General features: G+C 37.0%; 1 pseudogene; it reads right to left on the bottom strand.

Annotated features, from left to right (window-relative positions):
* Positions 1–4,217: 4,217 nt before the first annotated feature.
* Positions 4,218–26,056, bottom strand: part of LOC137220981 (small ribosomal subunit protein eS12-like) — a 93,605-nt pseudogene continuing 71,766 nt past the window's right edge.

Here is a 26,056-nt window from a genome sequence, read left to right as displayed (position 1 = left end):
TCACACTTGGGCAACTAAAGCTATGATCTCAATTGTTTTCTTGGCCACTGGGAGAATGAGTATTCTATTTGGACTCATAGGGTGCTCATGTCACAGGACTGCTCTTCCCTAGAAGAGGCAGACAACTAGAATCCGTTTCAATTCAAATCAGTTAATGAGTATTTATTGCTAACTTGCTTGATCTCTAATAAACAGCATAGAGTCTGTTGAGGCGAAATTTATGTATATATATAATACCTGGAGAACCACACTAAGGACCACATAAGCATCTGTGAAATAATATGGTGAATTCCTTAGGCAAGAATACAGAAAAAATTTAAATTAAGAGTTAAGGCACTCAGATTGAGGAGTCTGAGTCTTGCTACGGACTGGGCCATCTCAGGGCAAAAGAGAAAACTAGATGGCATTTGTAAACAGGGGACCAACCTATTTTTCAACCTTTCTTCCACTGAGTATTCTTGGGTCTTCAGTCCAAAATTCTCACTGGATCTCGTTTTCTTCAAAACTTGATATCAGGAAAAATTTTGATCAGATTATTTTTTTATTTGTATCAGATTCTATTGAGGGTTCAATAGCATTTCGCACAGTGCTAGACCCCTTAATAAACCCTAAATAAATTGTAGCAATTATTATAAATAAAGCATTGTATTTCTAAGGGTATTATCAAGAGATAAAAAGTTGTAATACAATAGAAAAGAGCTTAAATGATGTATTATTACATGATTATAAAAAAGTTGCAAAAAGACATATGTAATATATTAACTTTGAAACACACAGAAAATTGCTATATGCTCAGATATATGTGGTGAAAAATATATAACTGTATATGGGAAATCTACTCTCCCACATAACAATAGTGATTTTTCTCTGGGAAAGAAGGAAGTGGAACTGTGCCTATAATATTACCTTTAAAAATTCAAACAAGGTATATACATTCTCTTCATAAACATTTGGCAACACATTGTGTGGGTTGGGGATGACAAGAGAAAATGGCCAAAGATAACAAAGTCCTTTGACTAGATTCCATTAGACAATAAATAATTCTTAAACATCATCTATATTCAAGTCCATAGTGGTGCTATGGTTGCTCCAACGTGAACATGACAGAATCCTTGCCCCTGAGATGTTTGTGTTCTTACTCAGACACAGAAAACAACCAGGAATGATGTACAATCCTTTGGAAATCGATGACCCCTCAATATGAACAACATCTAGCATGTTGTAGTAACCAGAAATGCTTGCTTTATCAAAATTGGGCACTGTTTCAGGCCACATTTCCAAATATACTTCTGCCTACGTGCAGTCCAGTACAGTGAAATAAAATCAGGGTTTTCAGATGAGTATCCTGCGTTTAAGTCTTGGCCTTCATGCTAGACAGGCCATAGAAAAGTCCTTTTACTTCTTTAAGGCCTCAGTCTGTTCATCTGTAAGTTAAGGATCAGTAGTAATACCTGTATTACAGTTATTGTGGTTATTAAATATAGTAATTTTTTTCTAAAAGAAGTTCTTGATTGTATATAAATTGCTATACAAAAAAATTTAAGCACCAAGTAAGTACCCAGCACCATACTAAGTACTAATAATTCAGAGATAAATAAAATATGGACTTTGTCCTCAAGAAGCTTATAGGCTGTTTTGAGAAATACTGATAACTAACTGTAAAACAAGGTATGATAAATGGTAACAACTTGTTATGAAGATCCAAAAGAGGGAGAGATTAATTAGGAAAGTAGGCAGATGAATGAGTCATAAAGATAACAAATAAGATGTTCCATATGAACTGTAAAGAATGACTAGAAATGTGTTGAATCAGCTGAAATTAAGGCAAGCTCATCATGAACTAAAGTTAGGAGATGGGCCAAAGCACTTGGAGAATAGTGAGATGGCCTTGTGTCTAGAGTAGGGGGTACATGGTAACAAAAAGTGGGAGACAAGTTCTCAGAATGAGGTTGTGCCTGATTTTAAAAGATATTGATGTGAAAAGAGTCAGGACCATGCTTGTTGGCCATGTGGGGCCATCAGAGCTTTTTGAGCAAGAGAGAAAATAATACCACCTTGGTTTTAGGAAAATTAATTTTTTGAAGACAGTATAAATGACAAATTGAAAAACCCAAATTGGGTATATTAGTAAGGATTATTTTTTGGCTCTAACCTGGATGAGGGATGATGTGACACTGGACAGAGCAAGAGATTGGGGCAGGGTTGTTTCAAGAGAATGGATGAATTGGAGAGCTATCTCAGAGGAAAATGAGATACACTTCATAACTGATTGTATATAGAAAGTGAAAGAAGTCAAAGATGACTCGAGGCTTCCACCAGGGGAACTGTGTGGATAGTAGTGCCATTAACCAAGACAATACCCAGATAGAGAGATGTGTTTTGGAAAACGGAAGGGAATGAGTTCAATTTGGGGTAAGTTGAGTTTGACAAGCCAGCAGGATATCCAGATGGAAATGCCCAGAAGGCTGGGCACAGATGCAAAGTGAACAATTTACTTTGCCATTCTTTCCTCCACTGCAAAATGGATGGGATATTGCTTGCCACTTCTCTCCAAGGACCGTGGAGAGGATTAATGAGGCAGTGTTCACATTTATTCCACACCGAGGATCAGTGAGAGCTTGGCAAGATATTACGTTGAGTCCCATTATGTTAACTTGGAAACAAAACAGCTTTGATATGAAAGCCATTGAAGGAGGAGAATGCAAACTACAAGGCAACTTTGTAGAATATAATTGTACTTCAGGCAGCCAGTCCAAGTACTGCCTTGATGTGGGTGAGCACTAACCTGTTTCCAGCTGAAGGCAAAGAAAGTGAAGCAGCCTTCCTATTGTCTGCATTTTCTTTTTGAATTCCTTCCCAAAGTCACCAGGACTCGGCCCAGATGTGAGCTCAGGAATTAGTTAAATAGAAACCTTACAACACTTTCTAGTGAAACTCATCTCACAATTTCTCCCATCATCAATAACACTGATTTCTGAAGCAGGACTGTTAGCTGCCTCTGTCCTATATAAAAGTAACTTTGTTTTATAAATAAGTTCCACAAATAAGTGATATCATATGATATTTGTCTTTCTCTGTCTGATTTAGTTCACTTAGTATGATCTCTAGGTCCATCAATGTTATTTGTGAATGGCATTATTTCATTCTCTTTTATGGCTGAGTAATGTTAGAAAAAAAATTTTATGGTTACCAAAGGGGCAAAAGGGGTTTTGGATTAAGAGATACACACTACTACACATAAAATAGATTAAAAAAACAAGGACTTACTGTATAGCACAGGGAACTATATTCAATATCTTGCAATAACCTAAATTTAATGGAAAAGAATTTGAAAAAGAATATATATTCTTTACACCTGAAACTAACACAACATTGTAAATCAACTATACTTCAATAAAAAAAATTGAAAAAGAAAAAGTAACTTTGTGTTGGCTCATATGCCAGTGATTAACTGGCAACACTGAGGTCACCAGGTAACATATGCTTGAGACCACTGCCAAGCCAGCAACTCATATCTGACATGTTCCTTCTAAAATGTGGACTCAGGCAGAGAATTATGCCTATTCATAAAATGGAACCTTCCAGAATATTTCAAAACCTTTTAATTTACAAATTTTATTTCCTCTTCCTACACTTCAGAGAGGGCAGAGAAACAAAACACAGAATGAAAGATATATGATACAATAGAAAGAACATGTTCTTTGAGGGTTCTGACAGATCTGATTTCCAATTTGCCGTTTACTGTGTCCCCTTGGTTCTGGTCTTTCTGGGCCTCAATGTCCTTAGTTGTAAACCGCAGTGTCATAAGGATTGAATTCTTGCCACTTGTTATCTCTGCGACCTAGTGCAGATTACTGAGACTCTTTCTGCTTCAGTTTTCTCTTCCATCAAATGAGGATAATGTTACCTGCCATAGTTTATGTAAGAGTTGGATGAAATAAAATTAGTCTTTAGCTTTGGTTCTGACACATAGTTATTTCTAAATAAATGGCAGCTGTTATACTGGTGGCAGTGGTACTTCTGCTGCTGATGTGCTAATATGAAGCAGATGGCTCATTAAAGGTCCTCAATAAATGTAAATTTAACTATGGAGTGTGAGTAGGGATATCACTATAAGTAGCTCCCATGTGATTCAGGTTACAATATACATCAGTGGTCATTTTATTTAATTTTAATTTTTTTTTTTTGAGGAACAAGAGCCCAGTGTTTTTATTTGATCATTTCTTGCATTTGAAGTGCTCCTCAATGGCATCCTTGGCCTGAGCCTCTTTGCCACATCCCTTAACCACCACACAACTGCAACCAACCGCTTTACGGGTTTTCCCTCTCTGTCAGTTTTACAGAGGCCTACCCATCCCCCTAGTTTCTTGTTGTCATCAACCTTAATCAGATTGATTTGGTGCTCAGCACAAAGGGCCTCCACCAACTTGACATACATAGGCTCATCACAGTTGGATGCAAGCATGCAGAGATGGGCTTGACGCTTGTCTAAGGCTTTGGCAGCTTCGCATATTCCACGTGCTAGGCCATCGTGGATAAGGTTGGTCTTCAGCACCTCTTGCAGAGCAGGATTAACGTCCATTACACCTCCAGCAGCAGTGCCTTCCTCGGCCCTGGCAGTGGGTTATGGGTGGAGCCGAATCTTAAGTGCACCCGAGCCTCAGTCTCCGCGCGACTCCGTGGCGTTAGTGGTCATTTTAAATAGGAATAGAAACCACCAAAGGACAGCCTTGGGTGGATAAAAGTATATTACCTGCTTTGCCTTGGCTTTCAATGAGGAAACCTAATAAGTTGGATATTTTTTTAAATACTAAAATAAAATAAAATAAAACTTTGGAATTAAAAAAATAGTTATGGTAGAGCCAATTTCTTCATCTTCAGTGGTGGTTTCCCAGCTGCTCATAGTGAGGGTCTTCAAAGCAGGCCCAAGGAGCCTCTCTTGGCCTCATCCTAAGAAAACCTCTGTATATGAGATGTAAATGATGTTGGGGATATCCTGAGTAGCTGAGAAAATCAGCAGAGATGACCAGACAAAAACAGATGCCTCCCAACTTCAATTCCAGTGGTTTCAGGCACAGGTGGAGACATCTATGAAAGGCAGAAACACTTTCTTCTGCAACAATTTTCCTCTCTTTATTAGAAAAATAGGTGGTTTCTTGTCTAGTATTGTATTTGTTGCCATGTTGGCACTTTAGAATAGCTAAACCTTATATTCCTTAAAAACAAGGTCATTTGAGAAAGATTTAGGAAGTAGGCAAAGATTGCCTCTTTCCTTCCTTTCCTGAAGTTCAGGTTGTTGGAACTAGAACTAACCCTCCCTTTTCATCCAAACCTAAGTCCACTACTAATCAGGAGCAGATTTACTAGCTGTTTCTTCTAAAGACTGCTGTTTCTGCACATACCTAATTTTAGAGGATTCTCAAACATCTCCTGCCATTGCCTTCCTCACCCTATCATCCTGTGCCTCAGAAAAGATTCAGTAATCTGTATGTCCTCAGGAAATAGGAATTTATTGTGTTTCATCCCCTAGAAGTACCTACTATATTTCCTGGAAAGAAGAATAATTGGTCTTAATGATGTCAATTCTGCTTAATCTTTTATTACATTTCATTAGAATTTGGAAGAGGTAGTTCACATCTCTCTTCCACTGCACCCCTCCCTGCAACCCTTCTAAAGACAGAATTTTAAGCAGGATGGCATCTAGGGAAGAAGGGAAGAAATATACAGTAGAATAAGTCTTTCTCACCACCACTTTAAGCCCTACCATGGGCACCATGATTTATTCCATCTCTTTATAAGACCTGTGTTTGTTATATGAAAACAAAAACTAAGCACTTCCTTGGTGGTCCAGTGGTTAAGAATCTGCCTTGCAATGCAGGGGACATGGGTTCGAACTCTGGTCAGGGACCTAGGATCCCACATGCCGCAGGGCAACTAAGCCTGTGTGCCTCAACTACTGAACCCACACACTCTAGAGCCCATGTGCCACAACTAGAGAGAAGCCCACTCACCACAATGAAAGATCCCATAGGCCGCAACTAATACCTGATGCAGCCAGATAGATAGAATTGATTTTTTTAATACTTTTTAAAAATAAATTTATTTATTTATTTCTGTATTTATTTTTGGCTACGTTGGGTCTTCGTTGTTGCGTGCAGGCTTTCTCTAGTTGCGGTGAGCAAGGGCTACTCTTCATTGCGGTGTGCAGGCTTCTCATTGCGGTGGCTTCTCTTGTTGCGGAGCATGGGGTCTAGGCACACAGGCTTCAGTAGTTGTGGCATGCGGGCTTCAGTAGTTGTGGCTTGTGGGCTGTACAGCGCAGGCTCAGTAGTTGTGATGCATGTATTAGTTGCTCTGTGGCACGTGGGATCTTCCGGGCCCAGGACTCAAACCCGTGCCCCCTGCATTGGCAGGTGGATTCTTAACCACTGCACCACCAGGAAAACCTCAGAATTGATTTTTTTAAAAAAGGAAAATAAAAACTATACATAATAACAGCAATGACTATAATTCCAGCCAAACAAATTAGTTTCAAGCACCCTAATGCAAGTTGTTGGATTTGTGAATGGTAAGGAACCTGCAATGGAAACAGGAAAATTTATATCAGACTCAAAATCAGTCTCATATTTAGGATGTACTTTTTGTTATATATGTCCTGAAAGCTATTCTTCCACGCAGGATGTCAAATTCTTCCATTAACTAACCTGTTGCCTTGCTGAATAGAGGAGTGAAATAAACACTTAGAAGTGTTTATTTTGATTTCCATTGTTAGCACCAAAGTTTCAAGGTTAAGATGTTGCCTTTTATTTTTGTACAATGTTGCTATTAAAGTTGTTGCACTTTCAAAGGTGATTGTGCAGTTGGCCAACTAACTGCTGTGGAGGTATAACTTTTACCAGTTACACTGAGAATTAATATTTTCACACAGAATTTTGTTCTAAAGAATATCAATGTTAGAAATGATTTGTAAAACTATAAATTCATTTGACTGACTTCATTAAAATATTGCTGCCAAACTCTAGATATCATAGAAACAAAATAAAGGATTATTATCAAAGGTGAAAGTGCCTGGAAAGAACAAGAAGTATGCAAATACTAGTGTATTATCATAATGTTCCTCAAAAAGAAATGTATTATAAATTTTTTTCCATACCTGGTCCCAAACATGGATTTTTAATGTAGGTTAAGCAAAAGTCATATGCAATAAAACCATTATGATAAGGATTATAACAATAAAAAACATGAAAATAAATGAAAGTCATGTATCATTTATGGTTAAGAATATAATCTTAAAGTGAGAAATTAAGTCTTATAACTGATTAGAAATTGTAGTGTTGAGATTCATGGCAGCCAAAGAAAAGAGGAAATCATTTATTTGCTCAGGAGACACAATTTTACCTAGCATTAAACTCTAAGAGGAACTTAAAAACTTTTCTTTATATAAAGAACATTTAACTAGCTATTGAGCAATGAATTAAATAGCTGTTTTACAAAAGATATGGAAACTATATTCATGTAACTGAGTTTTACACAAATTTACAACAAAAAAAATTGCCAAGAAAATAGTAAAATCATATTTCCATTAAGAGTTTCCACCTGGCTCTAAAACAATGCAATCCACAGGTGCTGTTTTATTTTTATTTTATTTTATTTTATTTTTTTGCCGTACGCGGGCCTCTCACTGTTGTGGCCTCTCCCGTTGTGGAGCACAGGCTCCGGACGCACAGGCTCAGCAGCCATGGCTCACGGGCCTAGCCACTCCGCGGCATGTGGGATCTTCCCGGATCGGGGCACGAACCTGTGTCCCCTGAATCAGTAGGCGGACTCTCAACCACTGCACCACCAGGGAAGCCCCCACAGATGCTGTTTTAGGTAGCTTAATTGATAACAGGAAAAAAAAGCTCTCAACAAAAGAGGTTACCACTTTACATTTGAAACAAAAAGTTTAATGGATTATCTGGTAAGCAAGAGAGATCTGTATGAACAGAGCTCAGTATTACTGATCAAAGCAAGTTGCTGATCTTATACAGGGTTTGGGGAAGCAGAGATTTTGGGGACTGTTAGACTTTCAGAACTCGGAATGACTCAGAATTAGTTGATCTTTAGTAGTTATGGAAGTGTCTCTAAAAGTGGAAGCATTTCAAGCAGTAGAAGTGTCTCTAAAAGTCAGTCATAGTGAGGCTATTGCTGATTGCCTGGCCTTCAGCCAAGTGATGATGTTCCCAGTGGGTAGCTTTCAGAAGTGTAGTTAAAGAAGCAAATTTACAGGGATTGATTGAGATGGATTATGACCAACTTTTTTGAGTTTGAAGTACAAGAAGTTTTTCTTCTCAGAGCAGAGGATCTAGAAATGGATCATTATTTCTCCCCAACTTAACTTGGATAGGATTTTTAAGAAGTTCATTAGTAGTCAATTTGGATTTTAGTTCTTACTGAGTCCCTGAATAACAGATGTTATATGTTTGAGAGGAAATCAACATAACTTTGGAAACCAGATGTGTAGGTAATAAAGTTAACATATTGTTATAAAAAGTGAAGAATCTACATTGTTACTTTTCTATATGCCAGCAGTGAACAATAGGAATTTGAAATTAAAGGTACAAGCATTTGCCTTAGTGCCAAAAAATAATAATACTTGGGCATAAGGGTAAAAAAAGAAGTACAAGGTCTATATTAGGAAACCAAAAAACTGATAAAAGAAATTAAACAAAAAAATCTACACAAGTGGAGAGATATTCCATGTTCATGGATAGAAAAAGTCAATATTTTTAGAATTTCAGGTCTTCCCAACTTGATTTATAGAGTCAACAGAATCCCAATCAAAATCAACCCCTTATATAGCTACTAGGAAAATTAAAAGACAAAAGTAGTAAAATCATCTATATCCACAATAAGTAGTTAAAGGAAACAAAAAAATGTAAAATATGATATCAGAACATTAAATATACAGGAAGGGGAGTAAAAATGCAGGGTTGTTAAAATACCTTCAAACTAAAGAAATCAGCAACTTTAATCATATATATAATGGTAACACAAACCAAAAATCTATAATAGATACACATGTAAAAAGAGAAAGGAATCCAAATATAACACTAAAAATAGTCAGCAAATCATAAGGGGGTACAGAGTAAAAGAAGAAGAAAAGAACAACTGCAAAAACAACCAAAAAAATGGAAATAAGTACATACTTATCAATAATTACTTTAAATGTAAATGAACCAAATGTTCCAATCAAAAGAATGAATACAAAAACAAGGTCCACATGTATGCCACCTACAGAGGATTCATTTCAGATCTAAAGACACACACACACTGAAAGTGAGGGGATGGAAAAAGTATAAATGGGAAATAGAAAGAAAACTATGATAGCAATTTAATATCAGATGAAATAGACTTTAAAATGAAGACTGTAATAAGAGACAAAGAAAGACATTATAAAATGATCAGGGGAGCAATCCAAGAACATATATCAATTGTAAATATATACGCACCCAACAAAGGAGCACCTAAACACATAAAACAAATATTAACAGACATAAAGGCAGAAAGTGACAGTAAAACAATAATGGTAGAGGACTTTAACACCCCACCTACATCAATGGATAGATGATCCAGCGAGAAAATGCTGGCCTTAAATGACATTAGACCAGCTGTACTTAACAGATATAGAGAGAGAACATTCCATGCAAAGCAGCAAAACACACATTCGTTTCAAGTGCACATGGAACATTCTCCAGTGTAGATCACATGCCAGACCACAAAACAGGTATCAATAAATTTAAGAGGACTGAAATCATATCAAGAATCTTTTCTGACCACAACACTATGAGAATAGATATCAACTGCAAGAAAAAAAATAGCAAAAGACACAAACACGTGGAGGCTAAACTATATGCTACTAAACAGGCAATGGGTTACTTAAGAAATCAAAAAATACATGGAGACAAAAGAAAAGGAAAACCCAACGATCCAAAGTCTATGGGACAGGAGGAGACCTTCAAGATGGTGGAGGAATAAGACATGGAGGTCACCTTCCTCCCAACAAATACATCACAAATACATCTACATGTGGAACAACTTCTACAGAACACGTACTGAATGCTGGCAGAAGACCTCAGATTTCCCAAAAGGCAAGAAACTCCCCACGTACCTGGGTAGGGCAAAAGAAAAAAGAAAAGACAAAAGAATAGGGGTGGGACCTGCACCTCTGGAAGGGAGCTGCGAAGGAGGAAAAGCTTCCACACATTATGAAGCCCTTTCACTGGCGGAGACGGGGGGTTGGCGGGGGCAGGGGGAATCTTCCGAGCCACAGAGGAGAGCATAGCAACAGGGGTGTAGAAGCCAATGTGGAGAGATTCCCGCACAGAGGATCGGTACTGACCAACACTCACCAGCCTGAGAGGCTTGTTTGCTTACCTGCCAGGGCAAGTGGGGACTGGGAGCTGAGGCTCCAGCTTCGGAGGTCAGATTCCAGGGAGAGGACTGGGGTTGGCTGTGTGAACACAGCCTGAAGGGGGCTAGTGCGCCACAGCTAGCCAAGAGGGAGTCCAGGAAAAAGTTTGGAATTGCCTAAGAGGCAAGAGACCATTGTTTCGGGGTATGCTTGGAGAGGGGATTCAGAGCATTGCCTAAACGAGCTCCAGAGACCAGAGATGGGGATGAAACACTAAGGCTGCTGCTGCAGCCACCATGAAGCCTGTGTGCAAGCACAGGTCACTATCCACACCTCCCCTCCTAGCAGCCTGTGCAGCCCATCACTGCCAGGGTCCCATGAAACAGGGACAAATTCCCCGGGAGAACACCTGGCATGCCTCATGCTGTTACAATGTCACACGAGCCTCTGCCACCAGAGGCTTGCCCCGCATTCCATAACCCTCCCTCCCACCAGCCTGAGTAAGCCAGAGCCCCCTAATCAGCTGCCACTTTAACCCTGTCCTGTCTGAGCGAAGAACAGATGCCATCAGACAAGCTACATGCAGAGGTGGGGCCAAATCCAAAGCTGAACCCCAGGAGCTGTGTGAACAAAGAAGAGAAAGGGAAATCTCTCCCAGCAGCCTAAGGAGCAGTGGATTAAATCTTCACAATCAACTTGATGTACCCTACATCTCTGGAATACCTGAATAGAGAACGAATCATCCCCAAATTGAGGTGGTTTACTTTGGGGGCAACGGTAGACTTGGGGCTTGTTTTCTGAATCTAATTTGTTTCTGGTTTTATGTTTATCTTAGTTTAGTATTTAGAGTTTATTATCATTGGTAGATTTGTTTACTGATTTGGTTGCTCTCTTCCTTTTCATTTTTTTATATATAGATATATATTTTTTTTCCTTTTTCTCTTTTTGTGAGTGTGTATGTGTATGCTTCTTTGTGTGATTTTGTCTGTATAGCTTTGCTTTTATATTTGCCCTAACGTTCTGTTTATACTTTTTTTTTTGGGGGGGGTATAGTTTTTAGCACTTGTTATGATTGGTGGATTTCTTTTTTGGTTTGGTTGCCCTCTTCTTTCTTTCTTTCTTTTTTTCTTTTTTAAATTACTTTTTAATATTTTTTAATAACTTTTTTATTTTAATAACTTGTGTTTTATTTTTTCTTTCATTCTTTCTTTCTCCCATTTCTTTTCAGTGGTGTGGCTAACGGGGTCTTGGTGCTCCAGCCGGGTGTCAGGCCTGTGCCTCTGAGGTGGGAGAGCCGAGTTCAGGACACTGGTCCACCAGAGACCTCCTGGCTCCATGTAATATCAAATGGTGAAAGCTCTCCCAGAGATCTCCATCTCATTGCTAAGACCCAACTCCACTCAACGACGAGCAAGCTACAGTGCTGAACATCCTATGCCAAACAACTAGCAAGACAGGAACACAACCACACCCATTAGCAGAGAGGTTGGCTAAAATCATAATAAAGTCACAGGCACACCAAAACACACCACTGGACGTGATTCTGCCCACCAGAAAGACAAGATCCAAACTCATCCACCAGAACACAGGGACCAGTCCCCTCCACAAGGAAACCTACACAACCCACTGAACCAACCTTAGGCATTGGGGGCAGACACCAACAACAACGGGAACTACAAGCCTGCAGCCTTCAAAAAGAAGACCTTAAACACAGTAACTTAAAATGAGAAGACAAAGAAACACACAGGAGATGAAGGGGCAAGGTAAAAACCCATCAGACCAAACAAATGAAGAGGAAATAGGCAGTCTATATGAAAAAGAATTCAGAGTAATGATAGTAAAGATGATCCAAAATCCCGGAAATAGAATGGAGAAAACACAAGAAACGTTTAACAAGGACTTAGAAGAACTAAAGAGCAAACAAACAAGGATGAACACAATAAATGGATTTAAAAATAATCTAGAAGGAATCAATAGCAGAATTACTGAGGAAGAAGAAGAGAGAAGTGACCTGGAAGATAAAATAGTGGAAATAACTACCACAGAGCAGAATAAAGAATGAAAAGAATTGAGGACAATCTCAGAGACTTCTGGAACAACTCTAAATGCACCAATATTCGAATTATAGTGTTCCCAGAAGAAGAGAAAAAGAAAGGAACTGAGAAAACATTTGAAGAGATTATAGTTGAAAACTACTTTAATATGTGAAAGGAAATACTCAATCAAGTCCAGGAAGTGCAGAGATAAATCAAGGAGAAACACGCCAAGACACATATTAATCAAACTATCAAAAATTAAATACAAAGAAAAAATATTAAAAGCAGCAAGGGAAAAACAACAAATAACATACAAGGGAATCCCAATAAGGTTAACAGCTGACCTTTCAGCAGAAACTCTGCAAGCCAGAAGGGAGTCACAGGACATATTTAAAGTGATGAAAGGGAAGAATCTACAGCCAAGATTACTCTACCCAGCAAGGATCTCATTCAGATTCGACAGAGAAATTAAAACCTTTACAGACAAGCAAAAGTTAAGAGAATTCAGCACTACCAAACCACCTTTACAACAAATGCTAAAGGAACTTTTCTAGGCAGGAAACACAACAGAAGGAAAAGAACTACAATAACAAACCCAAAACAATTAAGAAAATGGGAATAGGAACATATATATTAATTAATACCTTAAATGTAAATGGATTAAATGCTCCAACCAAAAGACATAGACTGGCTGAATGGAAACAAAACCAAGACCCATATACATGCTATCTACAAGAGACCCACTTCAGACCTAGGGACACATACAAACTGAAAGTGAGGGGACAGAAAAAGATATTCCATGCAAATTGAAATCAAAAGAAAGCTGGAGTAGCAATTCTCATATCAGACAAAATAGACTTTAATATAAAGACTATTAAAAGAGACAAAGAAGGATACTACATAATGATCAAGGGATAAATCCAAGAAGAAGATATAACAATTGTAAATATTTATGCACCCAACATAGGAGCACCTCAATACATAAGGCAAATACTAACAGCCATAAAAGGGGAAATCGACAGTAACACAATCATAGTAGGGGACTTTAACTCCCCACTTTCACCCATGGACAGATCATCCAAAATGAAAATAAATAAGGAAACACAAGCTTTAAATGATACATTAAACAAGATGGACTTAATTGATATTTATAGGACATTCCATCCAAAAACAACAGAATACACATTATTCTCAAGTGCTCATGGAACATTCTCCAGGATAGATCATATCTTGGGTCACAAATCTAGCCTTGGTAAATTTCAAAAAGAAAATTGAAATCATATCAAGTACCTTTTCCGACCACAATGCTATGAGACTAGATATCAATTACAGGAAAAAATATGTAAAAAATACAAATACATGCAGGCTAAACAATACAATACTAAATAACCAAGAGATCACTGAAGAAATCAAAGAGATAATCAGAAAATACCTAGAAACAAATGACAATGAAAACATGATGAACCAAAAACTATGGAATGCAGCAAAAGCAGTTCTAAGAGGGAAGTTTAAAGCAATACAATCCTACCTCAAGAAACAAGAAACATCTCAAATAAAGAACCTAAACATACACCTAAAGCAATTAGAGAAAGAAGAAAACAAAAAACAAAAAACCAAAGTCAGCAGAAGGAAAGAAATCATGAAGATCAGATCAGAAATAAATGAAAAAGAAATGAAGGAAACAATAGCAAAGATCACTAAAACTAAAAGCTGGTTTTTTGAGAAGATAAACAAAATTGATAAAGAATTAGCCAGACTCATGAAGAAAAAGAGGGAGAAGACTCAAATCAATAGAATTAGAAATAAACAATAAGTAACAACTGACACTGCAGAAATACAAAGGATCATGAGAGATTACTACAAGCAACTATATGCCAATAAAATGAACAACCTGGAAGAAATGGACAAATTCTTAAAAAGGTATAAACTTCCAAGACTGAACCAGGAAGAAATAGAAAATATGAACAGACCAATCACAAGTAATGAAATTGAAACTGTGATTTAAAATCTTCCAATAAACAAAAGTCCAGGACCAGATTCCTTCACAGGTGAATTTTATCAACATATAGAGAAGAGATAACACCCATCCTTCTCAAACTCTTCCAAAAATTTGCAGAGGAAGGAACACTCCCAAACTCATTCTATGAGGCCACCATCACCCGGATACCAAACCAGACAAAGATACTACCAAAAAAAAACACTACAGACCAATATCACTGATGAATATAGATGCAAAAATCCTCAACAAAATACTAGCAAACAGAATCCAACAACACATTAAAAGGATCATACACCAAGATCAAGTGGAATTTATCCCAAGGATGTAAGGATTCTTCAATATACGCAAATCAATCAATGTGATACACCATATTAACAAATTGAAGAATAAAAACCATATCATCATCTCAATAGATGCAGAAAAAGCTTTTGACAAAATTCAACACCGATTTATGACAAAAACTCTCTAGAAAGTGGGCAGAGAGGGAACCTACCTCAATATAATAAAGGCCATATACGACAAACCCGCAGCAAATATTATTCTCAATGGTTAAAAACTGAAAGCATTTCCACTAAGATCAGGAACAAGACAAGGATGTCCACTCTGGCCACTATTATTCAACATAGTTTTGGAAGTCCTAGTCATGGCAAACAGAGAATAAAAAGAAATAAAAGGAATACAAAACAACAACAACAACAAAAAAACAAACAACCCAATCCAAAAATGGGCAGAAGACCTAAATAGACATTTCTCCAAAGAAGATATACTGATTGCCAACAAACACATGAAAAGATGCTCAACATCACTAATCATTAGAGAAATGCAAATCAAATTACAATGAGGTACCATGTGACACCACTCAGAATGGCCATCATGAAAAAGTCTACAAAGAATAAATGCTGGAGAGGGTGTGGAGAAAAGGGAACACTCTTGCACTGTTGGTGGGAATGTAAATTGATACAGCCACTATGGACAACAGTATGGAGGTTCCTTAAAAAACTAAAAATAGAACTACCATATGACCCAGCAATCCCACTACTGGGCATATACCCTGAGAAAACCATAATTCAAAAAGAGTCATGTACCACAATGTCCATTGCAGCTCTATTTACAATAGCCAGGTCATGGAAGCAATGTAAGTGTCCATCAACAGATGAATGGATGAAGAAAATGTGGTGCATATATACAATGGAATATTACTCAGCCTTAAAAAAAATGAAATTGAGTTATTTGTAGTGAGGTGGATGGACCTAGAGTCCATCGTACAGAGCGAAGTAAGTCAGAAAGAGAAAAACAAATATCATATGCTAACAAATATATACAGAATCTTAAAAAAAAATGGTTCTGATGAACATTGGGGCAGGACAGGAATAAAGACATAGACGTAGAGAATGGACTTGAGGACATGGGGAGGGGCAAGGGGAAGCTGGGACAAAGTGAGAGAGTGGCATGGACATATATACACTAACAAATGTAAAATAGAAAGCTAGTGGGAAGCAGCCACATTGCACAGGGAGATCAGCTCAGTGCTTTGTGTCCACCTAAATGGGTGGGATAAGAGGGTGGGAGGGAGATGCAAGAGGGAGGAGATATGGGGATATATGTATATGTATACCTGATTCACTTTGTTATAAAGCATAAACCAACACACCATTGTAAAGCAATTATACTCCGATAAAGATGTTAAAAAGAAAAAAAAAACTACATCTATGGGACACTGCAAAATCTGTTTTAAGAGGGAAGTTTAAAGCGATACAAGCATACCTGAGTAAAAAAGAAAAATCTTAAATAAACAAACTAACCTTACACCTAAAAAATAGAAATGATCAATGAAACTAAAGCTGGTTCTTTGAAAAGATAAAGTCAATAAACCATTAGCCAGACTCATCAAGAGAGAGGATTCTTATGAATAAAATCAGAAATGAAAAAGGAAAAGTAACAACTAACAGCACAGATATACAAAGGGTCAGAAAATATCACTATGAATAATTATACACTAATAAAATGAACAACCTAGAAGAAGTGGACTCATTCCTAGAAATGAACAATCTCCCAAGACTGAATCAGGAATTAATAGAAAATATGGACAGACCAATTACCAGTAATGAAATTAAATCAATAATTTTAAAACTCCCAAGCAGCAAAAGTCCAGGACCAGATGACTTCAAAGGTGAATCCTACCAAACATTTAAAGAAGAGTTAAAACTTATCCTTCTCAAACTATCCCAAAAAATTGCAGAGGAAGAAATACTTCTGAACTCATTCTATGAGGCCAGCATCACCCTGATACTAAAATCAGACAAAGACATCATAAAAAAAGAAAATTTCAGGCCAATATCGCTGATGAACATAGATGCAAAAATCCTAAACAACATATTAGCAAATCAATTCCAACAGTACATTAAAAGGATCATACACCATGATCAAGTGGAGTTTATCCCAGGGATGCAAGGATTTTTCAACATTCACAAATCAATCAATATGATACACCATATTAACAAACTGAAGAATAAAAACCATACAATCATTGCAATAGATGCAGAAAAAGATTTTGACAAAATTCGACATCCATTCATGATAAAAACTCTCGAAAAATTGGGTACAGAGGGAACGTACCTAACATAATAAAGGCCATGTATGACAAGCCCACAGCTAACATCATACTCAATGGTAAAAAGTTGACATTATTTCCTCTAAGATCAGGAACAAGACAAGGATGCCCACTCTCTCCACTTTTATCCAACATAGTATTGGAAATCCTAGATGCAGAAATCACACAAGAAAAAGAAATAAAAAGTATCCAAATTAGAAAGGAAGAAGTAAAACTGTCACTTTTTGCAGATGACATGGTACTGTACATAGAAAATCCTAAAGACACCACCAAAAAACTACTAGAACTCATCAATGAATTTTGTAAAGTTGCAGGATACAAAGTTAATATATAGAAATTCTTTGTGTTTCTATACACTAAGAACAAACAATCAGAAAGAGAAATTAAGAAAACAATCACATTTATAATTGCAGCAAAAAGAATAAAATACTTAGAAACAAATCTAACTAAGGACGGCAAAGATCTATACTCAGAAAACTTTATGACAAAAAAAAATTGAAGATGGCGCAAGCAAATGAAAAGATATACCATGCTTTTAGGTTGGAAGAATTAATATTGTTAAAATTACCATATTACCCAAGGTAATCTACAGACACAATTCAACTCTTCTCAAAATAACAATGGCATTTTTCACAGAACTAGAACAAATAATTCTGAAGTTTGCATGGAAACACGAAAGACCCTGAATAGCCAAAGCAATCTTGAGAAAGAAAAACAAAATTGGAAGAATCAGGCTCCCTGACTTCAGACTATACTACAAAGCTACATTAATCAGAACCAGTACAAAAATATGCACATAGGTCAATGGAACAGAATAGAAAACCCTGAAATAAAGTCATACTTATATGGGCAATTAATCTACAACAAAGGAGGCAAGAATATACAATGGGGAAAAGACAGCCTCTCCAATAAGTGATATCAAGAAAATTGGACAGCTACATGCAAAGAATCAAACTGGACTACTCTCTCATACCATGCACAAAAATAAATTCAAAATGGATTAAACTCTTAAATATAAGACCTGAAACCATAAAAGTTTTAAAAGGAAACAGGCAGTACACTCTCTAACATTGTTCTTAGTAATATTTGTTTGGATATGTCTCCTCAGGCAAGGGAAACAAAAGCAAAAATAAACAAATGGAACTAAATCAAGTTAAAAACCTTTTGCACAGTGAAGGAAACTATCAACAAAATGAAAAGACCACCTACTGAATAGAGAAGATATTTGCAAATAATATACCCAATAAGGGGTTAATATTCAAAATATACAAAGAACGTATACAATTCAACACCAAACAAAGAAACAACATGATTAAAAAATGGTCAGAGGACCATAATAGACGTTTTTCCAAAGAAGACATACAATGGCCAACAGGCACATGAAAGATGCTCAGCAACACTAATCATCAGGAAAATGCAAATCAAAACCACAGTGAGATATCACCTCATACCTATCAGAATGGCCATTAACAAAAAGACAACAAATTACAAGTGTTGACAAGGATGTGGAGAAAAGGGAACACTCATGCACTGTTGGTGGGAATGTAAATTGGTGCAGCCACTATGGAAAACAGTACAGAGGTACCTCAAAAAATTAAAAATAGATCTACCATATAACCCAGCAATTCAATATTATATATATATATAAAATATTACTATATGTATTCTATGTATAGAGAGAGAATATTAATATTACTCAGCCATAAAAAGATAATTATTACCATTTGCAAAAACATGGATGGACCTAGAGGGTATTGTGCTGAGTGAAATAAGTAAGGCAAAGACAAATATTATATGATTTCACTTATATGTGGAATCTAAAAAAACACCAAATGGACAAATATAACAAAATAGAATCATAGATACAGAGAACAAACGGTGGTTGTCAGAGGGGAGAGGGTGAGGGGAGGAGAGAAATATCTAAGGGAGATTAAGAGGTACAAACTTTTGATTACAAAATAAATGTGTCAAGGTACAATGTAGGGACTATAGTCAATAATAATATAATATATTTGTACGGTGACAGATGGTAACTAGACTTAACACAGTGATTATTTTGAAATGTATAGAAATATTGAATCACTATGTTGTGTGCCAGGAGCCAACATAGTGTTGTAAGTCAGTTATACTTCAAAAACAAACAAATAAACAAAGAACTCATAGAAAAGGAGATCAGATCTGTGGTTACCAGAGGCAGAGGGTGGGGGTAGGGGAAATTGGATGAAGGTGGTCAAAAGAAAAAAACTTCCAGTTATAAGATAAATAAGTACTAGGGATCTAATGTACAACATGATAAAGATAATTGATTATATTTCAATTACATGTGAAATTTGCTAAGAGAGTAAATCCTAAAAGTTCACATCACAAGGAAAAAAACTTTTTTCTATTTTTTTAATTTGATATCTATATGAATGATGGTCACTAAAGTTATTGTAGTAATAGCTTCAGGATAGTGTAAGTCAAATCATTTTGCTGTACACCCTAAACTTATACAGTGCTGTATATCAATTATATCTCAATATCTCAACAAAACAGGAACTAAAAAAAAACTTCTACTCTGTGAAAGGCACTGTTAAAAGAATTAAAAGACAAGTAACAGACTGGGAGAAAAATATTGTAAGATACATATTTGATAAAGGATCCTAAAATATGAAAAGAACTCTTAAAATTCAACCATATGGAAACAAAGAACCTAATCTAAGAAATGGACAAAAGATATGAACAGACATCTCACCAAAGAATACGTACCAATGGCCAACAAGCATATGAAAAGATGTTCAATATCATAAGTCATTAGGGAAATGCAAATTAAAACTACAACATGAATGCCAATCCACATTTGGATTTGGTTAAAATCCAAAATACTGACAACATCAAATTCTGGTGAGGCTGCGGAGCACCAGGAACTCTCGTTTATTGCTTGTGAGTATAAAATGATACAGCCCATTTGGAAGACAGTTGAGCAGTTTCTTACAAAACTAAACATACTCTTACCATATGATATTGCAATCACTCTCCTTGGTATTTACTCAAATGAGTTGAAAACATATCTACACAAAAACCTACACCCAGATGTTTACAGCAACTCTATTTATAACAGCCAAAACTTGGAAGAAAGCAAGATGTCCTTCAGTAAGTAAACGGATAAACTGTATACATTAATACAACGGAATATTATTCAGCAATAAAAAGAAATGAGCTATCAAATCACAAAAAGACATTAATTAGATCATTAAATGCATATCACTAAGTGAAAGATGACAATCTTTAGAGGCTACATACTGAATTATCCCAACTTTATGACATACTGGAAAATGCAGATCTATGGAGACAGTTTAAAGATCAGTGGTGCCCAGGGGCTTGGGGGAAGGGCAGGAGGGATGAATAGGTGGAGCACAGGAGATTTTCAGGGCAGTGAAACTATTCTGTATGATACTGTAATGTTAGATACACTACATTATGCATTTGTCAAAATCTATCTAGCTGTATAACACAAAGCGTGAACCCTATTGTAAACTATGGACTTTAGTTTACAAACTATTAACATAGTTTAATACTGTGTTATTAAACTATGTTAATAACACCGTACATATCAATAATAGTCATCAATTGTAACAAATGTACCACACTAATGCAGGATGTTAATAATAGGAGAAACTGGGGAAGGAGAGAGTATGTGGTAACTCTCTGTAATTTCAGATCAATTTTTCTGTAAGTCTAAAATTGCTCTAAAATATAAAGTCTTTTAATTAAAAAAGAAGTGAAGAATCTAACTTGACTTCTTGCCCAAAGAAAAGGCATTCTATCCCTGCAAGGAAACAAGCTACATGAGTCAAAAGGTCAACAAGTAAGACAAAGCTCTTCTCAGGAAGCAGATTTAGATTTGCTAATATGTTCAAAACTACATAATCTAAACCTCTAAAGTATATTTTAAAAAGCCAATAGGACTCTGAGAATAGATGACTTACCCTTGGTTCTCCTACGTGTTCAGCATGTCAACAAACTACTTTTTCCTAAAGCCTTTGCCTTATATCTACCCTCAAGAACTGGGTAAGGGTGTGTGTTGAAGGAAAGGTAGATCTTGTAAACCATCAGAGATGAAGCAACCCTGGGCACATGGCATGCTGGAGTATCCTGTCAGGGAGATAAGAAAAAGCAGAGACTGGTGTAAGATTGAGGCTAAGGATGAAATCACTGGGCAGAGAGTACCCTAGTACAAATTATAAAGTCCCAGATAGTACAAGAAAAGACTAAGCTGGATATTGATACACAAATGGTAGAATAATGTTTTGGGCATCATATGGGGACATAGACTTCTCAATAACAGAAGTGGTCAAGTCAGGTGGGGACCAGAAACCCAGCTCAATTCAGGGAGAGGCTTACTGTGAGAGGAAAGGAGTTGGGGCTCTATTCCTACATACTGAGTTCTACGGACAGGCTCAAGACCCATTAGGACCCAGACTAGAAACTAGTTGCCATGGCTTTGGCAGTGTGTCCATCATATGAGTGGAAATGGAGATTGTAGATCCAAGCTCATCAGTTGCTAGGCTTCCCTCCCTCCCTCCAGTTTCACTAGGCATTTTTTGGATATTCCAGACCACAGTCTGATGGGGAAAAAAGTCCATGATATTCTATAACATTTTGTTCTCAATGGTTTTGAAATTAAGTGGAACTGAGCCTGCGAGTAACAGACCTCTAGTATATCCTGCAGGTTGAGCAGAGGTAGTCATTTTCTGAAATACCTGATAGGAAGAGTAAGTTCTGAAGTGTTGAAGCGTTTGCTAGAGAGTACCTAACTGTGCGGGACTTCTGCATGGGCAAAAGATCAGCCCAAGAGCACTGGGAAAGATGGCTCTGCAAAGACTGGAAGGCTGGAAAAAAGGAAGTTATACACCAAGAGACTTCTCTTTATTGTCATCCCTCCCAACATACACTTTCAATTGTATGCAGACATCCTGACTCTTTTCCTAATGGAACCTGGGATCCCAAGATGTTGGGATCCTGGGATCTCAATATCCATTGTTCTTCTGAATCTCAGTTATTCCAACCTCCCTTCTCAACTACCAAAGCCAGTTCAGAAGGGAGAGTTCAAGGTACATGCTAAACAGGGGCTAAAAGGAGTGTGTGCATGTGTGTATCTGACAAAACATGCACCTCTAACTGAGTATGATCATGTTTTTAAATCATGAATGACTAGAATAGGAAACATAAAACAGCCATTATGTCTTGACAGGTCATTTCCAGGCCACAGGAATCATTAAAACTAGCGGTTTCAGGTGCCAATCAAGGAGCTTCCCTCCAGAGATGACACATATCAATCAGACTGATGAGTTTTCACAATCATGATATTTTACAGGACCAAAAGCTCGCTAAATTATAGATGTATTTCTTCATTCAATTCTATATAAATATTCCCCAAACCAGTGTTAGTGCCTTTCCATGGAGAGCAATCAATATGTGCTTACTTGATTGAATCAAAATGAATTATTTAATTGAATTGGCTCATACAAAGTAAATGCTCAATTAATTTATTTTTTGTATTGATTTAAGGACATCTTCATCTTCAGAACTGACTGTTAGCAATTAAGCCAGTCTCTGCACAGCCTTTAATGGGATTACTGCTCCACAAGTTTGACAGTTGTGCCTGTACTAATCAGGAACAAAGCCTTGATATTCAGGTGATTGAATAAGTGATCAATTATTCAGGTAATAAGTGATGTTAGGTCAAAAGAGAGGTGATAGAATCTTTGTATCTTTCCATTCATTTGTCAACAAATATTTTTTAGCACCTACAATGTGGCTTATAGTTTCATTTCTCCATTGTTAAAACAGTTCCTATCGAATTTTTGATATTTTATAAATTGTTGCCAAATGAAGTTATACAAACATTTGTAATGGACTTAGGTCAAAATCATTTTAGTGATTCCCTTATAAGGTTAGGAAAGCATTTAAACAAAGAAAGGGCACCTCAGAACATTATAGACTAATTCGTTAGCAGATTATGTTAATGCTATTGCCTACAGCTATTCCAGTGGAGTAATTTTTGGTAATTGTGCTTGCATACAACAAAGTAAAAAATTATTGAAATGTAGAAATCCATTAAAGTTTCAGAAAAGCACTAGAAGCCTTTTATATTTTATAGATCATGTAATGCAAAATTAGTTCAGCACTAAATTATTCATGTTCTATATAACTCTTCACTGAAATACCAAAAATCTCACCTTGGATACATTTTAATGAGCATTTTCTAATTTAAAAAAATAAAAATATTATCAAAGGCACCAACTGTATGCTGTGCTAATAAGATGCTGCCACATACAAAGATACCTCAGTTATGGGACTTCCCTGGTGGCACAGTGGTTAAGACTCCATGCTCCCAATGCAGGGGGCCTGGGTTCGATCCCTGGCTGGGGAACTAGATCCCACATGCGTGCCGCAACTAAGACCCGGTGCAACCAAATAAATAAATAAATAAATAAATAAATAAAAAGATACCTCAGTTAATGAAACTCTGGACACAAAGGTTATTTTTAATAGTAAAGAAAATTGACTAAGTCAAATAAACAACAGTCCTTTTAAATCATGAAAAAGCACTTTGGCATAGTTCATGTGTCTCAGGCCCAGAGACATTCATAAGATGCATCTACATATAGTTGTACCTGACATAATTACACACACACACACCAACACACACAGTGTTACAGGTATGCCAAGCAGAGAAAAACTGGGAAGTTTCCAGGGTCCTCATCTTTTCTTTCCCAAAGGAGGTACCCCTCCCCATCACCTTGCATGAATTCTCTAGCTCCTTAAACGCCGACTAGTTAGGTATAACCATATTACTGAGTTCTAGACACTGGAATAAATACCAATGGAAATATTTGCCACTTCAAGACCTGGCCCCTAAAAACATCCACATATGTTCCTCACTGCCTTTTTCCCTTTTATGGCTAGTTGAAATAGAGATGACCCTCCCACCCCTGCAGAGACCATGGAAGCTACATATTAAAGATGGCAAAGCCTCCATCAACCAAGTCCATGGAGAGCTACATGCAAGAAGGCCACCATGCCAACCTAGGCAAACACCCAGTGCTCTTAGCAAGAAATAAATCTCTTTTGGTTTGACACTGTACACATTGGGATCTATCTGTTATAACAGTTAGCCTCAGCTACCAACATGCAGAGATGTAAATCTAGTCATGCCTCTAGATTTTTTCATAATGGCCATTTTGACTGGCGTGAGGAGATACCTCATTGTAGTTTTGATTTGCATTTCTCTAATAATTAGTGATGTTGAATGTCTTTTAATGTGCCTCTTGGCCATGTGTATGTCTTCCTTGGTGAAATGTCTATTTAGGTCTTCTGCCCATTTTTTAATTGGATTGTTTGTTTTTTTGATATTGAGCTCCAAGAGTTGTTTGTATATTTTAGAGATTAATCCTTTGTCAGTTATTTCATTTGCAAATATTTTCTCCCATTCTGAGGGTTTTCTTTTTGTCTTGTTTATGGTTTCCTTTGCTGTGCAAAAGCTTTTAAGTTAAGGAAGTCCCATTTGTTTATTTTTGTTTTTATTTCCATTACTCTAGGAGGTGGGTCAAAAAAGATCTTGCTGTGGTTTATGTAAAAGAGTGTTTTTCCTCTGTTTTCCTCTAAGAGTTTTATAGTGTCTGGTCTTACATTTAGGTCTTTAATCCATTTGGAATTTAAAGGTGTGGTGAAAAGGGAACCCTCCTGCAGTGTTGGTGGGAATGCAAATTGATACAACCACTATGGACGACAGTATGGAGGTTCCTTAAAAAACTAAAACTAGAACTACCATATGACCCAGCAATCTCACTACTGGGCATATACCCTGAGAAAACCATAATTCAAAAATAGACATGTACCATAATGTTCATTGCAGCTCTATTTACAATAGCCAGGACATGGAACCAACCTAAATGTCTGTCGACAGACGAATAGATAAAAATGTGGCACATATATACAATGGAATATTACTCACCCATAAAAAATGAAATTGAGGTATTTGTAGTGAAATGGATGGACCTAGAGTCTGTCATACAGAGTGAAGTAAGTCAGAAAGAGAAAAACAAATACCATATGCTAACACATATATATGGAATCTAAAGGGAGGGATGGTTCTGATGAACCTAGTGGCAGGACAGGAATAAAGATGCAGATGTAGAGAATGGACTTGAGGACACAGGGTGAGAGGGGGAAGCTGGGGCAAAGTGAAAGTAGCATCGACATATATATACTACCGAATGTAAAACAGTTAGCTAGTGGGAAGTAGCAGCATAGCACAGGGAGATCAGCTCGGTGCTTTGCGATGCCCTAGAGGGGTGGGATAGGGAGGGTGGGAGGGGGGCTCAAGAAGGAGGGGATATGGGGACATATGTAGGCATATGGCTGATTCACTTTGGTGTACAACAGAAACTAACACAGTATTGTGAAGCAATTATATCCCAATAAAGATCTATTAAAAATAATAACAATAAAAATAAATAAATAAATAAAGCTAGTCATGCCCACCTGTGTTTAGTGTTCTCTGGGTCTGCTTCCTTAGAGGGAATATTCAAAGAGTTAAAACAGCTCTAGCTACTTGAGATGTTTTCCCCTGAGCTCTGCAAGTCGATGAACTTATGCCAGATTTAACCTGGATTTTCCCATTGTCAAGTCTAAATACTCCATCCAGACCTCCTCCCCTACATCTTCCCCATTTTCCCTGTCTAACCACAGACCAATCCTCTTTACTCCCATTTCCAATTTAAGCCTGTCTTCTTTTCTGCCCTAGGACTTATAAGTACACTTTATACTTTTGACATTTTGGCCATAATTTTCATTATTACCAGCAATGTTTTATTTGCCTCATACAACCTGAACAGTTGTTATATAAAATACTTTTCACCACTTTTGAGCTGCCTGAAGGAAAATAAGACACTCCTTCTACCTCAGAGTGTGTCCCTGAGTTACACAGTAAGGTAAGTAAAGAAATAAAGTGCAGTGTGCTGCTCTACCGA

This window comes from Pseudorca crassidens, chromosome 3 (genome assembly GCF_039906515.1).
Source record: "Pseudorca crassidens isolate mPseCra1 chromosome 3, mPseCra1.hap1, whole genome shotgun sequence".
Classification (NCBI taxonomy): domain Eukaryota; kingdom Metazoa; phylum Chordata; class Mammalia; order Artiodactyla; family Delphinidae; genus Pseudorca; species Pseudorca crassidens.
Note: the sequence above shows the minus strand (reverse complement) of the source record. Positions and strands in the feature narration are given on the sequence as shown.